General features: G+C 37.8%; 1 protein-coding gene across 7 annotated transcripts in view; it reads right to left on the reverse strand.

Moving 5' to 3' along the window:
* CALD1 (caldesmon 1) overlaps nt 1-22833 on the reverse strand; it is a 1713117-nt gene that overhangs the window by 1123160 nt on the left and 567124 nt on the right. For all 7 annotated transcript variants that reach the window (XM_044088458.1, XM_044088461.1, XM_044088452.1 and 4 more), the window contains one exon: nt 19056-19120. The gene's annotated coding sequence lies outside the window, so the exon portion shown is untranslated. The remainder of the gene's footprint in view (nt 1-19055; nt 19121-22833) is intronic.

Raw genomic sequence — 22833 nt, forward strand, 5'->3', positions numbered from 1 at the left:
TTTTCCAATCCTGGCAAGTACTGTGCTCGAAGGTTGATTTGCCATTTCAGAGCCAAGTTCCAAAGAGTCATGGCTAGTCTGCACAAGGGGTATGAATGTGTTCCTCCTTGTTTGTTTATGTACCACATTACTGTGGTGTTGTCTGTTCTTATCAGTAATTGTCCTGGATGTAGGAGGTCCTTGAAAGCTGTTATTGCATTTATTACTGCTAGCATTTCCTTTTGATTGATGTGAAGGTGCTTTTCCTTTTAGGACCATTTGCCCTGAATGCACCTGTCCGTCATGTGCGCCCCCCAGGCGTAATCTGAGGCGTCTGTTGTGATGACTTGATTTGCTTGAGGCTTGCAGAATGGGAGGCCTGTATTTGCTTGACATGCTTGGGCCCACCATAGAAATTCCTTTTGCAAATATGGAATTATTGGTATTATTGTTTCCAAACTGTGACTGTGTAGAGACCATAGGTTTTTTAGGTACCATTGAAGTTTCCTCATATGCAGCTTTGCACATGGGATTAAAAGAATGCAAGATGCCATGAAGCCCAGAGCCTGCAGGATTTTCCTTGCAGTAAGCCTGGTACATTTTGCTAGTATTTTGAAGTACTGAGTTAGTTGCCCCTGTTTTTCTGGCGTAAGATAGGCCATCTGGGTGTTTGTGTCCAAGTTGGCACCCAGGAAAATTATTTTCTGAGATGGTGTTAGCCTGGATTTCTCTTTGTTGATTGTGTATCCCAGAGATTGCAGTAACCGTGTTACATAAGCCAGATGTTCCAGAAGTATGTGCTTGCTGTCCGCTTGGATCAGGCAGTCATCCAAATAAGGGTAAATTTGTATCCCTTGAAGTCTGAAGTAGGCAATCACTGATGCCAGGCACTTTGTGAATACTCTGGGCACAGTAGATAAGCCAAAGGGCAATGCAGAGAATTGATAGTGAATTGAACCTGCAAGAAATCTGAGGTATCTTCTGCAGCTTTGTCTAATTGGGACATGCAGGTTCCTCCTTGAGGTCCAATGTTACCAGCCAAAACTCCTTGCCCAGCATGGGAAGAAGCTGCTGTAATGTGAGCATCTTGAATTTTGGTACGAGTAAAAATGTGTTTAGGATGGATAAGTCCAAAATGGGTCTCCAGTCATTTCCTTTCCTTGGTACCAGAAAAAGTCTTGAATAAAAACCTTGACCTTGTTCGTGAGTAGGTACCTCTTGTATAGCTCTCATGCTTATGAGCTTTGAAATTTGTAGTTGTGCCTCTGCCCTTGGATTGTGTGGCAGGTTTGGCATGCCTCTCATTTTTGGAAGAGTGTGGAATTGAAATTTGTAGCCTCTGTTTATAATGTCCAGGATCCATTTGTCTGTTGTGACAATATGCCAATTTCTTGAAAATAATGCTAGCTTTCCTCCCAAAGGTGCTGCCAGCTGAGACCTGCTTGGCATGGAAATGAGGGAGTCATTGGGTTTGTTTCCTGTATTGTTGTGCAATGTCTTCGCCACCTCTTGGCGCTGGAGTTTGCCATTGTCGGACTCTATATGATCCTTGTGATTGCCCTCTGCCCCTTGTGCGTCTGTATCTACCTCTTTGGGGCTTGTCAGTGGCTGGAAAGGACCAGTTTTTTGAGGGCCAATTTCTGCTAAAACGTAGTGGTTGGACCTGTAAAAAAGCTTTGACAGTTTGCATAGATTTGGCTTTTTCTTCCATTTTCCGTAATATCTCCTCAGCATTAGTACCAAACAGCACATCCTTTTGTAAAGGAGCATCTAGAAGTTTAGCTTTCACATGATCAGGCAAGTTTTGTTCCCTAAGCCAGGCATGTCTACGAATGACTGATCCTGTAGCAGCCGCTCTACTTGAGGCCTCTAGAGCATCATAGCCACATTGTAAGGTGTGTTTACCCACTTGCTCTGCACTATGCATCATATCCTGCAACTCCTTCAAATCTGGTTGTTCAGGTTGAGACATTTTATTCCTTAATTGTGATAACAGGAACTGTTGATATTTAAGCATATGAAACTGACAATTTAAGGCCCTCATGGCTAGGGTGGCCGAGGTATATACCTTTTTTCCCCACCTTTCCAAGGATCTAGACTCTCTTTTGGCAGGAAGTGGATTCTTGGCAGTAGAGGCCTTCAATCCCTTGGGGCCTTGAGAAATGGTTTCAGGGTCAGCATTATGGCTTTTGTAGAGAAATTGGTGAGAGTTAGGAACTCTGCAGTACCTTTCAGGTTTGACTGGTGCAGGAGGGAGGGAATCCGGGTTAAGGCAAGCCTCCGAATAAACATCATCAAGTATGTCCAAAACAGGAGGTATAGCCAGAGGTCTGTGTTGAGGTAACAAAAGAAATTCCCTAAATCTTTTCCTGGAATCAGAAAAGTCTTGGCCTTCCCAATGGAAGTGTTCCCTTAAAGTGTGCAAGGTTTCCCCAAAGGAAAAATCCTCAGGAGGAGATACAGAAGGAATGGACTGCTCTGCATCCGAATCCTCAAAAGGGGAGTAAGAATGTTCCTCTACATCAGAATGTTCTGATAAAATGGAGCCCTGATCAGAAGAGGGAGAATCTTCCTCCACTCTGGGTCTTTTGTCTGGAGGGGGTTGAGAACCCCTGATAAGAGTAATTAAATCCTCAGCCATTTTAAGCATCTGTTTTTTAGGCATGGGACCTGGAGATGGGCTCTGTGCTACAGGCCTCTTGGGATGCCTGGCTGCTTTGGATTTAGTAAAGGCCTTAATAGAAAAAGAAGATGAGGGTCTAAATACACCATGGGTGGAAGTGGACCTGTCCACATTAGGAGGCTCAACATTAGCAATAGCTTCGGTGGTTGTAGTCTGGGAAAGGGCCGAGGTACCTGCGGTCTCGGGTACAGAGGACACTGCCAAAGGAGTGTCGTCGGTAGTCAGGGACTGCAAAGGCGTCTCGCTGAGAACCGGACCATGTGTAGCCTGTTTTGGCGTGGTGTCGGTGGGGACTGCGGATCTCACGTGTCGGTCCTTGTCCTTGTGTTTTTTGGACAAAACGGTAGTCGGAGTTTCCGACGACATTTTATAATCAAAGGCTTTACCAAAATAGTGTTGGGCGAACTTCGCCCGACGCTTAATAGTGCGTTTATTGAAAGTAGCGCAAAAGCGATAGCCCGAGACATCGTGGTCTGGGCCTAAACAAGGTATGCAGAGGGAATGGAAATCCTTATGCGGTATTTGCTTCCCACAAGAAATACAATTATTAACTTTTTCTGACATCGGTCTGAGGCAAGAAAAGTTTCCCCAACGGGGTACTTAGCTTTAATGAAGACTTCGGTTTCCAATTTTTTTCGTAATTCAGGAGCTGGCCGACCAGCACTTGCGAACTGCTTCTGCTTCAGGCACCGCGCGGCAAAAAAGACTGAAAAACATGGCGTCGGCTGTGTCTTATATACTCCGGCCTCACTGACGTCAGGAGAGAAAGCGACAACAACCGACGCCGGACCTAGACTTTGGAATTCGGCCGACCGACGGACCGCCTGACGGCAGAGAACCCATCTGTGATTACTGCAGCTGTATGCACGATGAACATCATTGTACATATCAAGTATTAGTCATAATGACAGCAGCTAAACAATACGACAGGCAGCATCACAACTTACCAAATAAAACAATGTATTCTGCCTAACAGTATATCAATAACTGAATGACAAACTCTGAACTATAAATTAGCACATAACACAATCTAAGTGAATAACATTTTCTTTTCTTTATTCTAAGGGCTGTTTTCCATATTCCATGTTCTGCTGATAACTCTAATTTGCAATGATAATGTCACATGCTCCTTTACAAAGAGTTTTAAATGGGCAAAATAAATGAAGAAACATGCAAAATACTTTGTTATAGCTCTGCATCTCCAGCTAATAAACAATGAGACACAGCAGCTGCAGGGTTGATGGATGCCTAAAAATAATTACACAATCACAGTAGTCAGTGTCAATAATGCCATAAAGTAGATGAGCTTTTGGTTCAACAAATAAAATAAGACAAACAACTGGACTGATGAACACCTACACTGACTGTTTACCATTCTGAGAGAATAGACAACAGAAGCGTAACTCCCACCTTCTTCCTCCTGTACTGCCTTTCTGGAAACCTTGAATACTGAGGGAGATTCTTCATAAAGGTTAACATGGTTTACTATTAAAATTACAAAATTGCTAAATAATTTCGTAATTAAGTGTCGAGATGTACTGCCGAATTTGCAGATTTTCAACTGTTCAGAAAGTCGAAACTCTGCAGCAACTGCCGAAAAATTAGAACTCGACATTTTACGGCAATTAACAACAATGCCATCCTTGCCATAAATCCCTAACTCCTACAAATAACATCCCATTTTTGCAGTGGGGCAAGCCCACCTGCACTGCCGGGGGGGGGGTTGCACCCCCCACACCCCTCCTAACTATTCCAACTCCAAGATCACACTACAGTGAGGAAAGGGATGTATTTCCCTAAAAGCACTGTACTGCGATCTCTGTACATACCTTTGAATTTATATTAGCGAATGCACAGGACATTCGCTAATATAAACATTTGAACATTCACAATGTACTCATATGAACTATTCGAACATCTGTACTTCAAATTATTCATATGCGTACATTCTGACATTGAGATTTTAATGGTAAACCGGTTAACACAATATGTAGACTACATCTACACTTAGTCTGAGCTTTCTGAATGAATACACAGCACAGAAATGCAGTGGGGATGACCTTGAATACAGATTGTGTACACTTAGTGTACAATTAGTGCAGGGATTCATAAATCCAGCCCCAAATCTTGGTGTACATTAAATGCAAACTCATATACATCAGTTCTGTATCGTGATTAATCATGCTGTGATTTTCTGGATGTTTTTTCTGTTACAGTATACAAATCTTTGTCATTCTGTGTAACCCCCTCCATCCCCAGCCTTTACCTGACCCTGCCACCTCGGTAAATGAGATGAAAGAACAGGTTTCTACTTCCATGCATGTGTTGACAAAGACAGAACAGTAAAGTGTTTTAAAATACATTTTTTTCTGAACAGACTGAATTACTTGGTAGCTTAAGTGGGATTTAAATTAGTCAGTACTGCTTCCTCAGACACATGATTATTTAGTTCAAGTCTCAGCTAGGGGTACCTTCTGCATGGAGTCTAGACAGACTTCCTGTCTATGTCCACATGAGTTTTGGCCAGATGATCTGTTTTCCCCTCACACTCTAAAAATATGCTGTAGGAAAACTTGCAATCCTCCACCTTCCCTGAAGGTGTGTGTGTATATTAGTGAGTGGATATTTACTTGGTGTAGAATAGCACCCTGTTCCAGGTTAGCTTCTCTGTCTTTCTCTAGACCATGAATTGAATTAAGTGGATAACTCCAGAACAAAAGAATGAATGAATGATTCAATGAATGAACTACTGATATACTGGTAATGATTTAACGCAAAACTTGAGCATTAGCAATTTGCAGAATAAATATTGAACATATTATCCCTTGTTAAATGTGGTGCTGTTCAGATGGCAACATGTGGATTAAAAACTCAGTTTGCATGTCTATCTGTCTTGCAAGTTAAAAGTTTGGTGGGACCTGGAAACTCTCCAAGGTTGGAATGCGAGCTAGTTGGATTGGCTGCATCTCAGCTTCATTTGTGCTTCCCCACTTCATCTACTCAGTCTTACTGAACTGTTTATATAAAGGACACACCCAAGAGGCTCTAGAACAGCAGTTGTTTCCACTCGTTCCACATTCCAGGCAAAAATACTCTGTCTGAGAATGGAAAATGACAGTAGGACTAGTGTAAGCTACCACTTTTGTAACAATCTCAGGTATAGGTAAAACATATGATCATTTCTGATCCTTAACTCAGACTTGGGTAACACAGACACCAAAAAAACATGTTACAACTGCATTTGAAGATGAAAAGTAACGGGAGATATTCTTTTGTTACTGACTTGGGTACAGGATAGAATAATGAGACATGGCATTAACCAGGCAATAAATAACTAGTTGCAAAGCACCATAATTATTATGCAGTGTAATCCTGCAACTAGGAAACTGCATGTCCTGCACAGGTAGCATGCATGTCAGTTACTCCAGAAAAAAAAAAGCCAACAGGTTGGTTTTATGAATTACCAGGTATTTCTGTAGTGAGCTTTAGCTATTTAGCTAAGATCCCATGAGTCTAATTGCCAGAAATCTGAGTACACCACCCTGTCTCCAAAAGAACATACAACAATAAACTATTTCACTGCAATCTCAATACAGTAAACAATTAACAAAATAAGAAATCGTATAATATTAAAGTACATTTTTAAGCATATCTTGATGTTATTTTTAGCATTGCTTTGTAGAACTATATCCTTGAAAGGGACGTTCTAACTCCGTACTTTCCATTTCCTTACTTCCACTTAGCACCTGAACACCCTTTGTGGACATCATTGCCTTTGATTCAAGCACGGACATATACACAGTGTCAGCAGCACACATCTCCATGTCTCACGAATCTCATGCTGTACACGTTGTCTGCCAACACGTTAACTTCTCCTTATATGATACACCCGATGATTTAGGAGATAACACTACTCTCTGTGACTTCAGCACTCAACAAGTTTATCTTATGCCCTCCCTTGTGAATATGTCTGAAAATGTTTATATGAGTCAGATGTCCTGACAGCTAGCTTCAAGAAACGACTACCTCTTCTGTAGAACACCATATCCTTGCTCTTCAGTGAAACTGCCACTTACATTGTAAGTTAACATCCTCAACTGATAGCATGTTGCTATTTCACAAACTGTCTGTTCACACTTCTTTGTTTAAATTTTAGCTCAGATCTTTCTCTTTAGCAGCTTGATAGGTCAGCCACACTTGAATAGTTTAGCCTGTCCAAATAACTAATAAACCATAAGACTGGGTGCTTTAACAAAAGTAGTGGCCTCTCCTGGCAGTAAAAATGAATAACAGTATTCTTATAATTTTTTATGTGTATGATGTATCATAACATTTATTTAAATACTACAGAAAAGAAAGAAAAACTATGGTAAAAAGTTGGGGTAATTATGAATTCATTGTAAACAAATCTATTAGGACTTTCAGATATAAAAATGCAGTTTACAATTGAAAACATTTCTATGAAGGCTGACAACTTCGAAAAATACAGTTTTGGTTGGCGATGCATCCTCAGTCTTGGGGGTTTTTTACATAATTTACTCTTCTGCCATGAGCATAGTCCATTTGACAGAAGTTTTGAGGCTGGGCCCTTTGACTCTCTTAAAATGATAACTTTTTTTTTATTCAGCATAATGTTGTCCTGATGATCAGCTGTAACTGATTCTAGCTGGTTATTTGACAGATATCCATATTTAAAATAGAATTTCACCAAAACAGTCTTTTCATTAAATCTCTGTGAACAAAGTCATACTTCAAACCTCAGCTTTTTGGGCTTATGACTTGAAAAGGGTAACATACGGTTGAAGAGTGTGCATTATGACAACTGAATATACTTCTTAAGGACCACTGATATAAGACATGTTACATGTGCATCATAATTCTGTAATGTACATCTTATTATACATAATGCCTTATAAAAAACATTCCCAAAATGTTTTATTCTGGTTAAGTAACAGATTTGTTTTCAGCCAAGTCACTATATAAGCAAACCTACATGAATTAAAGTAATTCATTCTCATACAGATGCAACTATGACATACTAGCAGCAATCTTTCCCCACTGCAAGACCTGTTTGCAGACACCTTATCATGTACAATACCAGATCTGGGTTTCTCTTATTCTAGATTTCAAAACAAGCTATAATCTCTGGGTAGATCATTTACATTGGAAAGTCACAGTAATTTGTCCCCTACCCCTAATTCCACTTCCCCCTCCTCTCCCCAATCATGCACTCCTAATCCTTCTCCCTCTTTTTATCTAAAACCTGCCTCAACCTCCTGTATCAAAAAGCTTCTTTCCAAACTTAAGCCATGCTCCAGTGCCCCCGACAATATCCCCTCACTCTTTCTCAAGCTCGCTGCAGATGGTATCGCCATCCCCATCAGCATTTTCATCAATAGATCCATCCAGGAATCTTACGTTCCCAAATTATGGTGAGCCGCCTACATCTTGCCCCTTCATAAAGTAGGCAAAAATAACAGCATTTCTAACTTCCGCCCAATAACTATTCTTTTCCCAATTTCAAAAGTCCTTGAAAAATGGATCCACCTACAACTCATGCCCCACCTCCTCAATAACCAACTCCTCACCCCTACACAACACGGCTTCCGTCCTGGCCACAGTACTATAACTGCTCTCCTCTCTTTCTTAGACATTGTTAACCATGCCCATGACTCTGGAGAAATTGTCTCCACTGTCCTTCTCGACCTATCCAAGGCATTTGGCATTTGACACTGTATTCCATACACACCTTCTCAATCACCATTCTAACCTCAGTTTCTCCCTAGATTCCCTTTCATGGTTCAAAAGTTATCTCTCTGACAGATCCCAAGCTGTGAAATGGCAAACTGGTACCTCAACCTTCCTACCTACCCCTACCGGTGTGCCCCAGGGTTCTATACTCGGACCAATGCTCTTTAATTTATTCATCAATGATTTTCACTCTGCAATTCCAAACACTCAAATAGTGCAATATGCAGACGACTCCACTTTAATCTGCTCTGCCCTTAGCCTTCCCGAGCTCCAGACCAAAACCCAATTGGCCTTCACAACTACAGAGAACTGGATGCTTCAAAACCATCTCTCCCTTAATGCCAATAAATCCAAAATCATTCTTTTCTCCCCCACAAAAGCCCTCCCTCTTGACAAGCAATCTTTCAAGATCACCAGCCATACCCACTCCTCTATAGAAGTTGTTACTTTTGCCAAACTTCTTGGGGTTACCATTTATGAACACCTGAAATTCAATACACATGTTCAACTAAATATTAAAAAAAAAACATCAGAAGCTCGGTATGCTATATAGAAATGGTCACTTTCTCTCTACAGCTACAAGACAAACCCTCGCCTCCACCTATTTACTACCATCTCTATTGTATGGTGCTCCAATTCTAACCAACCTCTCAGCTTCCACCTCCTCTAAACTAGAAATCTACTACAACAAAATCACCTAATTTGCTACTAAATCTACTCACTCCACCCACCATTGCATCTCTCTCCGCAGTCTTAAGTGGCTAGAACTTTCTAATCATCTTGACTACCTTCAGCTTACTACAACCCACAAACTAATCTTTAAACCCACTGCATGCCCTGCTCTAACTAATATCTTGCCTTTCTACACACCACTCAGACCCCTAAGATCAGCCCATCAAAATCTACTTTCAGTACACAAACCTAAATGACCCCCTGGCCAGTTTCTCCTATCTTATTTGATAGCAAAAAATGGAATTTTCTCCCTCCCCTGCTAAGAATCACTGCAAACTCTGAACACTTCAAATCCCTACTCCATTCCCAGCTCTCCCAAAATTGGAAATGTAATTGTAGTCTTCCTACCTAAATTACACTAACGTCACCTAGACATGATCTCCTTCAAGCACCTCTACATCCTGCTGTTTCCACAGCTCCCCACCCTCAGCTTCTATCATATAATGAATTTCTCCCCTGTATACTCTTTATGTAAATACTATATATACATTCACATCCCTACTCTCTGTAAACGGCTCTACACGCAAATGGCTCTTTGACCTTGAACGTAAAATGAATCATCCTCTAGTTCTTCTTTTCCTCTACCTGTCTTTTTTATTCTTTGCACCTCCTCATTCCACTACTTCTCATTTGATTATTATTTTATGTATTTCATATGTATGTGTTTTTTTTTGCATTATTCTATGCAAATTGTACAAATGTATAATTTCATGCTTCCTTGTTTTAATTGTTTAATTGTGCAACTGTTTTTAATATGGAGCTTTTCTCCCCGGGCCTCCACTGAAAATGGGCCCAGGAGACCTCCCCGGTTATCAAACTGGAAATAAAATAATAGATAAATAAATAATTTATTCAGCTATAGCCACTAAACTAAGACAACAGCAGCTACTTCCAGAAAATGCAACACATTTGCTTCCGATGCATGGAAGATCAGATGACTATGGGTTCTAACCACTTACCAAAGGCTTGGATTAATGTTCTACTACTGACACTGCAGTGCAACATTAAGGGGGTACTGCACTTCTGAGGTGCTGTTCTTTGGATAAGATATTAAAGTGAGACTGCATTTGCCAGAACCAGGTATAACTATATTTATAGTAGACATTATTTGTTATAGGGTCATAGGTTAGTACTAGGCTAACTGCCCTTGCGAGCCATTTTTTAAGCCTAGCCAATTATTCCTTGTGAGACTCAAACCCTGTATCTTGTGTTTGTAAGGCAAGCACCTTAACCATTAGGCCATCCTCCCACATTTTAGATGTTTTGAAGTTTTTATACACCAAAGCCCTTAATAATTAAACACTGCTAATATTTACCAGTGTGATTGCATTGTTTTCATTTTAGTTATCAGTATATTTAAATTATGCAGGCTGCATTCTGGATTTGGTTTCACTGTATTTTAGTTTATATATATATATATGATAGATAGATATATTTATGTATAGATAAATACACACACACACACACGCAGATACACACACATATACAAAGAAAAAAAAAAATATATATATATATATATATATATATATATATATATATCTATAGGGTCTAGGTTAAATGTTTTAACATCCAAAAGGTCGAAAATTACATGGTCAAGACCAAATGTTCAACATTTGGATGTTCGAACATAAAAAAAAAAAAAAGAAAAAAACACTTTAACAGTGTAGGCAGGGGGACAAGCCCCCATGCACCCCCCCCCCCCCTACTTAAATATACCAACTCCAAGACCGCACTTCAGTGCAGGAAAGGGAAATTCTCCCTATCTGCACCATACGGTGCTGTTGAAAGTCTATCTTCGAGCACTCAAAATTCTGAACGTTTGGTCTCGACCATGTAACGTTCGAAGATTTGACAGGTACCCTGTATATATATAGGTTCCTATTAAGTAAGCGAACACTTAATATAGCAATCGCTGTTTAATCGACAGCTAAATTTTGAAACATCAAAATCCCAAAGACATGGAACAGCGATTTTTTCCCAGGAAAAGAAATCACTGGGCTGTTTTCGGGACTTTGCTATTTCCTCCACTGCGGTGTGATCTCGGAGTTGGCATATTTAAGTAGGGGGGTGTGGGGGGATAGCCCCCACATTGGGGGATGTGGGGTGTGAAGCCCACCACTTTATTTTGTGTTTGGGTTTTTTTTTTGTGGACCAGCAATTTTTTTCCCCTTGGAAAAAAAATCACTGTTCTGTTCGTTCAGAATTTTGTGTTTTCATTTTTTGGGGGTTGATTATACAGTGTTCGCTTTATAATATAGACCCATATATAATATATATATATATATATATATATATATATATATATATGTTTGTGTCTTTCAGCTTTTCCCGGTTAGGGGTCGCCACAGCGGAACACCGGTCCACTAATGATTGGTAGTGGATTTTTACGCACCGGGTTACCAGCCCTGATGCACAACCTTCAACAAAGGCACGCCCCATTCACGTATGCTTCCACACAGAAGACGCTCTAGCTGAGAATAGAACGGGACAACGTCTTGCTGTGAGGTGACAATGCTACCGCAGCACCACCACCGCAGTATATATATATATATATATATATATATATATATATATATATATATATATAGATATAGATATAGATATAGATATAGATATATACATATTGCACATCCATGTGATATATCTGTATGCATATGTATGTATATGCATATATATATATATATATATATATATATATATATATACATACACACATATATGGTAACCTATCAAAACAACTACTCTTCATAACATCTAAACTCAAAACATCAAGACCATAAAAGCTAAACTTCAAAACACCTAAAGCTCATAACATCGAATCTCAAAACATTGAAAACTACAAAGAACATTGAAAACTGCAAAGCAACTATAAATAACATCCCACGGAGTTTTTACTATGTTTATTCAGGGGGGCAAGCCCCCCTGCACCCCCCCATGTGGGGGGCTCCAACCCCCAAACCCCCTGTAAATTAAATATGCCAACTCCAAGGTCGCACTACAGTGGGGGAAAAAGTTAATTTCCTAACCCCACTGTAATGCAACCTTGGAGTTGGTATATTTATTATGAGAGATACAGTGGATTGCCCCGTGCATAAATGTAGCAAACAGTGTATGGGATGTTATTTATAGTTGCTTTGTAGTTTTCTATGTTTTGAGATTCGATGTTATGAGTTTTAGATGTTTTGAAGTTTAGATGTTATGGTGTTGATGTTTTGAGTTTAGGTGTTATGAAGAGTAGATGTTTTGATAGGTAACTATATATATATATATATATATATATATATATAGATATATAAAACATATACATATTGTACATCCATGTGATGTGTGTGTGTGTGTGTGTGTGTGTATGCATCTCTCTCTCTCTCTCAATATATATATATATATATATATATATATATATATATATATATATATATAAACATGTCTTTTAACTTATTTTGAACTTTCCTGCATTACTATTCTCTCTGCATCAATGTAAGTGGTTATTAATATATATATTTTAATTTGTTATACCGCAAAATGGCATGGAACGGGGCTGCCATGCTGCATGACTTTGTTGTATAGTCAATGTTTTCACCTCCCTGATCTCATCTTAGAGGGATAAAAGAGACAACCCTATCAGCATCAATCTGTATTTTTCATTACTTTGCTTTTGTTGATTTTTATTAGAAATTATCTCTTATACAGTATTTTAGGGAATATATGAATGGCAGGGTTGAAAATTTAGTTAAGTAATATGCTGTTTTAAAATAACATCTGTATTTCAGTGTAAATATGAAAAATCTGACCTTTTAGATTAACAGATGTTATTTAGGTTGAGCCGGTTTCTGTTGTATTCAGTTTTTAATACTACTTAATACTGCAGCTAGAATTTCAATCTTTGATATTAATCTTCAATCCACAACTCACTTGTGTCAAAAAAACAGAAAAAAATGTCCTTTTACAGAAAATACAGTGCAAAAACGCAAAATCAAATACTGAGAGAAAACCAGGAGTGTAAGATGAAAATATTTTTTCTTTTGTGACACTCAAGACTTTGGTTAAAGGAAAAGACAACTAATTTGTAATAAAAAAATAAACTAATTTGTAAGGAGAGTTTTCTTTTTCATTTGCATCTCAGAAATTTCACTTGAAAGTCTTGCTTTTGCTCAAATGCCCAACTGCAGCTCCCAGCTACAATGCTTATCTGAAGGGTGATGCTGACAATCTGTGACTGATAAAGCACATTTCAACGCCAATGATTAAGAACCTTATCCACTGCCAATCATTAGCGGACCAGAGTTCCGCTGTGGCGACCTGTAACTGGGAAAAGCCGAAAGACATTAGTTTAGTTTTCTTAATAGCGTTGTAGCTGGAATAAGTGACCTAACCTAATTACTCTGCCATTCCTATCATTCTTGATGCAACAGATGATGAGACAAACATGTGAAAGAAAGGTAAACAGAAATATATTCAGGGTTAAAATAATGGAATATTTATTAAATTATTATTTCTGTGGCATGGTTAGTGTTGGATCACAAGGATGGAAGATCACTTTTTAAAAAGAAAAACTTGACATTTGGGTGGAGTTCTCCTTTAAGTCATTACATCTGAGTGATGCCTCCAGGTGCATCTGCAGTTAACTCCCACTGATGCCTCTAGGCGCCAAACATTGCTTGTTCATATTTGGATCAATAATTCCAAAACCAAGCTATGCACAAGGTTTTATAATATTTCTTCTTAAAGCTTACACAATGGCAAACTGAAATGCATTAATATTTGACCTCTGTTTAGTGCAGGTAAGGATATATTACCTGTTGTTTTTATGATATTAATTTATATATATATATAATTTTCACAATTTTCTAAATATCTCAACAACCAAGTAGCACATACAAAGCTCCATAGCTTCATAAGAAAGCTCTCAGCTAGATGAATAAAATGTTACTGACAGTATGTATGTAATGTAAGTCGTGCTGAGATATTGCAAGTTGTACGTAAAATATTACAAACATAATACTTACTGCTTACTGTGGCTTATAAAATTCTGTTTAATGCCTAGAGCCTAAAGAATACTACCACTTTAGAAACAGTTTGCGCTGATGAGTTTGCCATTTCTACTTCTTTCATAACCCCTGTGGTTCCAGAGATATGAACATTTGTTTGAAATGTGGGGACATAATTTGATTCTGTCAAAAAGCTTATGCGCTGCCCATTGGTACTTACAGTGCAAACTTCCTGGGCTCCATTGGAGTGAATGAGTTAACTTGCTGTGGTCCACTAATAAGCATGCCTTTGTAGTCCTGGTTTTAATTCCCTCAGCCACCATTTGCATACTGTGTGGTTCTAACCAAGCTATTTAACCAGAATTACTACTTCTTTCAGGAGGGTAATTCAGACACAAGGACTCATTTTCAGGTATGACCTTTATACAAAGCAAAAACAAACAATGATGCAAACAACAGGCTACAAAATACTTCCCAACAAGGATAGAGTACAGCACAAATTAATGAAGCAGCATTTGGTGAGCACAGAGCTAATATAATAAGGCAGTGGCATATGAAAATGAGACAACATATTTAAAATGCCAGTATATAAACATTAGGAATTAGTTTTAAAAATATTCAGTAAAAATGTAATTTTAAATTCAGATTATGAAATGATAAGTGCCAAGTAGGACAGATAATTTAGTCACAGCACATAAAATCATAAATTCATAGACAACTTTATAAACTTTTGATTTGTGAAGATCTTTAGAAGCATACCCAGACATTCCCATTACATTTATGAGGGATAAGGGTGTTAAACGAGGGATGAATTTGGGTTACATGGTATTTCTCAGAGATGGCAACTGAATAACTTGATTTTTAACTAACAGTAATACTTGCACTATATTCTTCCTTCATTTAGATATGTTACACATAAAGAATTTTCAGATGATGTCTCTTCAAACAACACCTGCAAGTCACTTACAACAAGGCAGCTGAAATTTAATATCTTCAAACACAGAAAATTACATTTTATAAGGGTAGATGCCAGCGATACTTCTCATTTGGAAGATCTGTCTCAATAGCTACCTACTTTTTATCTCAGTCCAAGCTAGCCATTGTCTCAGAGGTAATAGCATATCCATCATTATCAACATCAGTAATACAACCTTCATTCATTGAAGCAAAAAGTCTTGAAAACATGACATGGGTTCAAATGGAGATAAGAAGACATGATTAAGTAAGGCAATAATATCAACCACAGGACTGCCAAAGTAACTTTAGTTAAGCACTTTCTTTCTTAAACAGTTTGTAATTAATGGAGAGTTTGTTCTGATGAAGTTCATGTACATTAAAGTGAGTGAAAGCACTTAACTAAAGTTACTTTGGCAGTCCTGTGGTTGGATTTATTGTCTCTATTTCTTTGTTTTGGTGCTTTTTTTATCTGGTTAAGGCAATAATATGTCATGAATTAGTGCGTTCCTGTAAGCTAAACCTCGGAAATATACAATCAATATAACTGTGATACATCATAGGTGGGGGTAATAGCTTTTTATTATAACTGATACTCTGTTAATTTTACCATGGAATGTTAAAGGCCTTAAAGTATAGACAGAAAGCAAACAGTATTGAATTACATAAAGACGTGCAGAGTGTAATTAGCAATGCTACAAGAGACATATGTATAAAAATAAGCATGTTAACTTAACAAAGAAAAGATCAGGGACAGAGGAAAAAGTGAGTAACAATACTGATTGCTAAAGGGACTCCAATACAAACAGTGGGGGGTATAATAATGGTAGAATTGTGGTAGAAAGGCATTACTAGCACTGGAAAAGTATTACATTCCACCTAAAATACTACTATGGAGTTTGAGAGAATTTCTGGAAGAAATAATAAACTTTCATCAGGGAATATTATTTATGGGTGGGGACTGAAACCTGACTTGCAATAGTGTGGCTTATTTAGGGGACCTAGAAGAGAAAATATAACAAAAGAGAGTAGATTCCTGAGAAAAAAAGATGTAGATTAAGTAGAAGGAAGTCAGACAGAATATGCATATTAAATAACAATACAATAAATGGACTATGAATTATATTTCATAGCAGCATGTGTATTTAATTGGAAGGTTTGGCACACATACAATAACTATTTGAAGTCACTAACTATTTGCAACTAAGATAAAGAGAGAGGGTAATAAAGTAAAAATGAGACACTGGCACTTTCCTACATATCTGTTAAAAAATCGATGAATTTAAGGGATAGGTAGTGGAAATGACTGAAAAGTTACTAGAGAAGACAATAAATTTCTTCATAATGGATAGCTATTGGGTGAGACAAAATGAAAATGGAGTTTAAAAACACAGCAGAAATGAAATAATGTAATATGTGAATGTATTAGTAGAAATAATTTAGACTACAGGGTTTGAAAGATATAGAGCAGAATAAGGGGAATATCATAGAACTAGAAGAAAAGTAACTGCAGGGTGCTAAATGGAAAATAAGGGAGTATTTGGGTAATGTGCTTAACTTTAAAAAATGATCTTAAGCAATTATTTTTGATAACAACTCCAGAGTACAATGACTTAGGCAAAAAAAAAAAAAAAGGAAAGGGTTGTCACCCAGCTTAGACAGCCTATGAAAAGGAAAATAACTAGAGAGCCTATAAAGGTATTAGAAATATTTCAGACTATTATGTAAATATGTACAAAGGAGAGAAATGTGGAACCATGTAAAGGCACACATGAAAATATTTATGAAAGACTTAATTATATCAAAGTCAGAAGAACCTGCGGTTTAACAATTAATAGCTAAGGCAGGAAGAGTTGAGATAAAAATAATGCTGTATAACCACAGGGACATTCCTCAGGAACAGATGGCATTCCTGTGGAAGTTTGGAAATTAGCAGGGAAGAACGTGTTATAGACCAGAAGGTTTTGTTTAGCAATATTTTAAAAGGTAGGGATGCATCAGCATCTTGGAAGAAAGCTCTGGTGACTGTATTAAACAAAAAGGGTAAAGACCCTTCAGACCAAGATTCATATAGACCCATTTCAATTTTAAACCATGATTATAAGTGTTTGTGTCTATATAAGCTAAGATAATGGCAAAGGTGTTACCAAAATTGATAACTATAGATCCATATGGTTTTGTGGAAGGGAGGGAGGCAAACATTTAACAACATTAAGAGAATAGAAGCAGAATGTAAGAAAGCACTAACACTTGGTGGGTGCGTGCTGATGCAGAGAAAGCACTTGACAAGAGTCAGTCAAAAATTTATGAGTAGGGCAATGGCAACATATTCATTCTCTGATAGAATAACATGGTTAGCAGAAGATTATAAAGCAAAATATGAATGACTGATGATGAAATGGGGGGATACTTCAAGAAATAAGGAGAGAGTAGAATTTTGAATTTTCTTAAGGAGAACAGCAGTAATCATACAAATATTTTATTCATAAGGTAGCAGAAAGTACTCTAAGAACTAAGCAAACATAGGAATGGACAAAGGTGATTTTAACAATAGGGATGACTGTAAAATGAAGTAGAGAGTATAGGGAAGAGATGGGTTGTAATTTACTGCAGGAAATTAAAATAGAAGCCATGGTACTGAGAGACAAAATAAAAATGGGAATGAACGGTTATCAGAGAGGGATAAGCAGAAGTTTGAACTGCAGCTTAGAGACTGCCTTCACTACAGGGGATTGATAACTGAGTACAGTAAAATTGAAAGGACTGTTAAGTGAAGGACCTGCTCTCATAGACGTTTTAGTTGAGTGCAAAACAGAAGCTGCTTTCAAAAATGGATAATTAGAAGGGCATACAAAATTTTACATGTTAAGCAAAGAAACGTAATTTAAAAGGAACAATGAGAGGACATGTACAGCTCCCAAGCATGCAAAAAAGTCCAGAAGGTTCAGGGTTTTTCCATGGGAGTATTTGCATAGGTGTTTTAGACCCCATACAGAGTTCAGCAGAGGCATTTGAGAAAATATTTTGGGAATTTACTGACATGGTAGACTGTAAAAATTCCTTATAGAGCACTTTGTCAGAAATGTTAGCAGGGCAAATGGTTGTAACTAAAGAAACAATATTTCTGAGCTGGAATATAAGATCTGAATTGCCTAGTCATTTTACAGTCTTATTATGTTTAATGGCTGCCAGAGAAGCAATTACTAGAAATCTGGAAATTAAAATCTAAACATACTTTAACTAAAGTACTGAACATTGTACAGAAGACAGAAGAACTGGAGGTTGGATCTCTGAAAAGCAAATGGAGAAATTACAAAGAAATTTGTGGGAAAAGTGCATACAGAATAATGTTCAGGAGGATGAGAGATTTAAAGGAAGCAGAAATTCAGCAATTTATGTAAAGCTGGAGTGAATGAAATCCGCTAAAAAGAAAAGATATTTATACTGTATGAAAATAAGAATGCAAGTATTACTAAAGTTTATTTTATTTTCTACTAATGTGTTTGAACACATCAGACCTTGAAATGTGATGATTCAATAAATATGTTTAAAAAAAACATTTCATCCTTCCACACACTACATGCCCCTGTAATTATGCCATCTGTAAAACTCCTGTGTCTGCTGACACACCTCTGTCACAAAAGGTTTCCTTAGTCTATCAGCATTCATAATTCACATATCAGAATTCACAATCATAAAATATGTGTTGAAAAAACATGCATCTTCTGCCATACACAGGTAGTACTGCATACATGTATTTTATAAGACAAGGTAAGGAAATACAAAGGCCTTACTTTAAGCTATTTAAAGATACTCTGGTGTAAGACTCTTTCCATATGAACAAATTACAAGGGAGCAGATACTATTAACTTTGAGTAAAGCTTTAGGACTCCAGTTTGATACAGTTTAATTTGTCTCTAAACAGTATAAGATGAGAGCGAACATGAAGTTCTAATAATGGTACTTACCAGGGGCAGTCAGTAGGGATGAACTTTAAATTCAACAACTGGCCAAAAAGAAGACTTCAGTGATGCTATATAAAAACAAGAAAAAGAAAATATTAGACAGCAGAAAAGAGTTCTGCTTTGCAGGATTTATTGAAAATCACTGACGTAACTGAACTGTTGAGATCCACTATGGATACTTGAAGCATGTAAGCTGGTATCACAATTGTTTAGCTACAATAACTTGTAACCGAAAAATTGTGCAAATGTTTAATGCTCATAACATACAGATTTGTTATAAGAAAAGGAATAATATAAAAATATATTCTGTAGGATAAGCCCCTCAACCCTGCTTCTCCATGCTGGGGGTTTGCTTCTCATAATTGCTTTGCTATTCTCACTCCCATGTTCACTGCACTTCAGAAGAAGGAGTGAAAATGAAACAATTAAACCACTGACTTACTCTTTTCTCTGAGATACTGCCTTACAAGACTATTTCAAAAACACAGCAGTGCAAAATATAAGTGGTTGATTCTCTGTGAAAAGAGAAACAGTAAATGAGCGGCAGCAACATCAATCCACTGTGACACGGTAAGTGTGGTACAAAAAAAACGACAATTATAGAGAGTAGAGTGTAACCTGAACTTCTGAATTTTCTCACTAGGTTACATCTGGCAATAAGTCTACCTAAGTAAAATAAATAAATCAGCTCCATACATTTTGCTGGGTTGGCACAAATGGGAAAGAAAAAACAAATATGTGTGTGTGTGTGTGTGTGTGTGTGTGTGTGTGTGTGTGTGTGTGTGTGTGTATGTGTGTGTGTGTGTGTTTGTGCATACATACATACATGTGTGTGTATATATATATAAGGATCCCCTTTCAAAACCCAAAATCCAAAAGACCGAGACAAAAAACCCTACATACAAGAAGACCAACTGACAAAACACTAACGTTATATACAATATGCAGGCAGTGTCGGAGGTGCAGGGGGACTTACCCCACCCTGTAAAAACTTATATTTTTGTTGTTTTAAGTCAAGTGACTTTTCGGAAAGTCAAACATATGGTCTCAGCCTTATGAAGTTCAACTTTCCAATGAGTGGCTCCTCTGAATGGGATCCAAATGTGTGTGTGTGCGTGCGTGTGTGTGTGTGTGTGTGTGTGTGTGTGTGTGTGTGTGTGTGTGTGTGTGTGTGTGTGTGTGTGTGTGTGTGTCTATATATATATATATATATATATATATATATATATATATATATATATGGGTCTAATTTCAAATGTACACCTGTTTGAATGCTAAGTAAGCAAACTCACGTCAGTGAAAGAGCAGATTAACTAAAATGCAATTTCACGAAAAACGAATAACCAAAATAAAAAAAATAAAATAAACACTAAAAACAAAGTTTTTCAGTGTGCAAGCCCCCCTGCACCCCCACTAATTATATGTACTAACTTTGAGATTGCATTACAGTGGGGAAAGGGTGCATTTCCTTATCCTCACTGTACTGCAAGCTATATCTAAAAGCCCCAACTGCCCTAAACCTTACACTCCCATTACACCTGTAAAAACAGCAAAAAAAGACCACACCTCTATTTTCAAAGCATCCTGGAATGGCGAAAAGGAATTCGCTAATTTGGTTTTCGTAAAAGTGAGCTTTCGTTAAACAGCACTTTCGCTGACGTGAGTTCACTTACTTAGCATTCGAACAGGTGTACTTTTGATGAACAAAAGTATACCCATATATATATATATATATATATATATATATATATATATATATATATATATAGACACACACACACACACATGATAACTGTAAAAGTTTCCCTCTTTCATTACTAAATAATTATCTGTGATGCTGACTCTTCCCATGCCTAAATGTCAGAATTTACAGTTCAGCAGAGATATCTTTTGGCCATTGATCAGTGACATATGTATTACTAATCATCAGTACTTTTTTTGCTTTTTTCAAGTTCTGCTTTCTATTTATACAGTAACTCCGAAGAGCTCAGTCATTTACCACTACCCTACTACTAAACATAATACCTTCAGTTTAAGGACATCTGCCTGTTCCTGAATGCTCAAATACAATACCTCCTGCTTAACACCACTACTGCCTGCAGTTCTTTTCTACTATAATGAGACCATGTTTTTTGTAGATTTTTACCCACTGCCTAATGACCATCAGCCCCCTCCAGGCCAATGAGCACATCAGCACATTCATTTCCCATCACTGAAGCAAAGGTCAACCAGGAAGGGCCTTCATTTAGAAAGCCACCAATGTGGTTCTCATTTTTTTCTTATTTTCCTTTGTCCCTGACCTATAGTAAACTAAACACTGGGGAGAGGTGTGCAATGGCCATCCATACAGAATGTAGTCTTTCTTCTGGAAGGGGTGCTCCCTCCAAGCAGCTTTATCTCACCCCTCGGAGCATGAATGGAGAACTAATCAGTCCCCACCAATGAGATCAAAGCACACAGCGTGCCTTTGAATACATTTGAACCCCTCTCCCCCATGGAAAGATAATTAGACCATACTCCTTCCATGCCGGAGCCCCTGTTTAAATCTTTATCACCTAAGGAGGGTGGCCTAATGGTTAAGGTGTTTGCCTTACAAACACAAGGTGCAGGGTTTGAGTCTCACAAGGGATAATTGGCTAAGCTTAAAATGGCTCACAAGAGCAGTTAGCTTAGTACAAATCTATGAATCTATAAGAGCTCCATTGCTCTACACCAAAGAGACACGCTAGCTCAATAATTTGAATGTGCTTACAACTTACTAAACATGTTGTACAATATAAATGACTAAAAAGAAGAATAAATGCCAGCAATGAAACAAACGTTTGAATGTCACTGGCTAAGAGGTGGCAAACTGTGGCTCTAAAAACACATGCATTTCCTTAGTTGCTCCATGTGTCTCAGATTCACTTCCTAAATATGTCTAGGTTTAACAGTGGTACTGGTAATACACATCAGTACTGTTAAAATCTTTGTCCATACATTACTTGTAGACATCCCTAAAGACAGGCTTGTTGTTAAACATTGCTACAAATGATTTTGTGTTGGTCAGTTTCTTAGGAGGTTAAACCCTACTTGGTTACTGAATACTTTTCAGCAAATGTATCTTCCTATCTTGGGTTGCTGACCACTTAGATCAGTTACAATAGTATGAAAAAATGTGTGACATACAGAACCCAGCTATACTCCCCTTATTCTTAAGATTTCTTTAGCCCTTCCCAGGAGAATGTTGCCTCTGAAGCTCACATGGGTCATGTAGCAAAGTCCCATGGAGCATTCCCAAGGAACCAGACTATGTTTAGTCAGTAGTTCATCATGCCTAGATTCTGGCAGGATTATTCCCTGTATCCATAAAACAACATTCATTGCTGTCCTGCTCTCACAGTGCTTGTTGCAACACCACACCTCTGTTCTAAGCCAGACAGCAGACAGTTGGTAGCTTGTCTCCAGACCTCATTCCAGAAAGGCAGAGAGGTGTACTGTTGGATCAAAGTTGCCTGCATAGGCTCGGCCATTTAACAATGCACACTGTGCCCTGAAAATGGACTGCTGCTGCTGGAAACACACATTCCTATTTCATAATAAGTAGAACACCTAATAATGAGGCATTTGGAAATTAATGATCTGCCTCGTTCCAGTGTATGTATGATTGGGGACAATACAGCTTGGGATTAAACAAAGGGCTATACCTGAGATAGAGATACACAAAACATAACCCACCCACCCAAAAAAATCAGAAATATTCACATAGCTATCTTTTGGGCAGTTGTCAGAAGAAAACTTT

The sequence above is a fragment of the Protopterus annectens genome, chromosome 11.part0 (assembly GCF_019279795.1).
Source record: "Protopterus annectens isolate FY-2018-M chromosome 11.part0, PAN1.0, whole genome shotgun sequence".
Lineage (NCBI taxonomy): Eukaryota > Metazoa > Chordata > Ceratodontiformes > Protopteridae > Protopterus > Protopterus annectens.